A 2,211-nucleotide genomic window follows, 5' to 3' on the forward strand; every position below is an offset into this window, starting at 1 on the left:
CCGCAGAAAGCCACTCACCAACCCGTCTCACCACCCCGATGCTCAGCAACTCACCTTTGACTCACCATCCAGACCCGGAGCCACCCAAAGACCCGGCTCACCGTGCGAACCCGGGGACCCGCTGTTAAGCCCCCCCCCCCCCCCCCCCACCAGCCACCGGAGTGAAAGAGCCAGCCCGCGGAGCTGGAGGACCGGGGCCCTGGTACCCTAAACACCCAGACGCTCTCGGTACCATGGACAGCACTCATGGACAGCACTCTGTCAGGTGCCACCACCACAATGTCAGACCACAATAACAGCAGAAGTGCGTTCCATGGTGTAATGGTTAACATCAGCATGAGTCTTTAAGAGCAGCCAGGAGAAAACCTGCAGTATCCATCTTACTGTCAAGAATTGTAGCAGAGTTTTTTACAGTATTTTATTTTTATGCCCGCCATTTTCAAAGCATGTCTGTTTCCGTAGTGTAGTGGTTATCACGTTCGCCTCACACGCGAAAGGTCCCCTGTTCGAAACTGGGCGGAAACATGTATGACTTTGCAATAACATTATTTGGACTTGGAAAACCACTCCAGTCCTCTTCTTGGTGCACAGGACAGGAAGGCCGACCATCTCTTTCTCGCATTGGGTCTCATGCAGAAAATAATTTTGTTGCAGTTCCACAACTGACCAAAAGCCAGTCATTCTCCATTAACGTACACTAGCTCCACCACCAGACCCCAGCAGCAGAGGTTCCGAGAGGGGGTCCCCGGAGGTGCGGGGAACCCCGGACAAGCTGGACCAGAGCCTCGCGGCAAACCGAGCCGAGACTCGCGGGGCTTCACCTGCATTCCCGTCGCGCTGAGACCGCGGAGAGCCGAGAATCGAGGACCGATATAAAAGATTAAAAAGAGATGGACACTGACTTTCCAATGACATTGGTACACAGTTATTAAGTTCCTGCAATCAGGAAGTTATTTTGGCACAAAGCTGTCCTCGTTAGTATAGTGGACAGTATCTCTGCCTGTCACGCAGAAGACCGGGGTTCGATTCCCCGACGGGGAGACTTCTTGTTTCGTACGATGATACCTACATGATTGAGTCAAGTAAACAATGGTCATTAAGAAAATAGACTAGCAGTTGCTGTCTGCCTGCCAAAGAAGCTTCTAAATGCTGCAGCTTGATCAGAGGAAACTCTGATTGAGGGTGGGTTTTATACACACAGAAAATGTCATTGAAGAAGTAAAAAGAGCAGTTATTTAGGACAGCATCTAGAGCATCTCTGGGAGAATCGCTTTTTATGCCCGCCGTCGCCTCGTCCCAGACACAGACTGACAGCACGGCCCTGAAAGCCACTCACCAACCCGTCACCCCCCTTTGACTCACCCTCCAGACCCGGAGCCACCCAGAGACCCGGCTCACCGTGCAAACCCGGGGTCCCGCTGTTAAGCTCCCCCCGACCGGCCACCGGAGTGAAAGAGCCAGCCCGCAGAAAGCCACTCACCAACCCGTCTCACCGCCCCGCTGCTCAGCAACTCACCTTTGACTCACCATCCAGACCCGGAGCCACCCAAAGACCCGGCTCACCGTGCGAACCCGGGGACCCGCTGTTAAGCCCCCCCCCACCAGCCACCGGAGTGAAAGAGCCAGCCCGCGGAGCTGGAGGACCAGGGCCCTGGTACCCTAAACACCCAGATGCTCTCGGTACCATGGACAGCACTCATGGACAGCACTCTGTCAGGTGCCACCACCACAATGTCAGACCACAATAACAGCAGAAGTGGGTTCCATGGTGTAATGGTTAACATCAGCATGAGTCTTTGAGAGCAGCCAGGAGAAAACCTGCAGTATCCATCTTACTGTCAAGAATTGTAGCAGAGTTTTTTACAGGATTTTATTTTTATGCCGGCCATTTTCAAAGCATGTCTGTTTCCGTAGTGTAGTGGTTATCACGTTCGCCTCACACGCGAAATGTCCCCTGTTCGAAACTGGGCGGAAACATGTATGACTTTGCAATAACATTATTTGGACTTGGAAAACCACTCCAGTCCTCTTCTTGGTGCACAGGACAGGAAGGCCGACCATCTCTTTCTCGCATTGGGTCTCATGCAGAAATTAATTTTGTTGCAGTTCCACAACTGACCAAAAGCCAGTCATTCTCCATTAACGTACACTAGCTCCACCACCAGACCCCAGCAGCAGAGGTTCCGAGAGGGGGTCACCGGAGGTGCGGGG

General features: G+C 53.1%; 2 non-coding genes across 2 annotated transcripts; both read left to right on the forward strand.

The window, feature by feature from the left end:
* The first annotated feature begins 452 nt into the window (after nucleotides 1-452).
* On the forward strand, nucleotides 453-525 carry trnav-cac (transfer RNA valine (anticodon CAC)). The gene has a single exon. It is a non-coding gene; the product is annotated as a tRNA-Val (tRNA).
* Nucleotides 526-1,904: 1,379 nt separating this feature from the next.
* Nucleotides 1,905-1,977, forward strand: trnav-cac (transfer RNA valine (anticodon CAC)). Its single transcript has one exon. It is a non-coding gene; the product is annotated as a tRNA-Val (tRNA).
* Nucleotides 1,978-2,211: the final 234 nt, after the last annotated feature.

This window comes from Cololabis saira, unplaced genomic scaffold (assembly GCF_033807715.1).
Source record: "Cololabis saira isolate AMF1-May2022 unplaced genomic scaffold, fColSai1.1 scf498, whole genome shotgun sequence".
In the NCBI taxonomy this organism is placed as follows: Eukaryota; Metazoa; Chordata; class Actinopteri; order Beloniformes; family Belonidae; genus Cololabis; species Cololabis saira.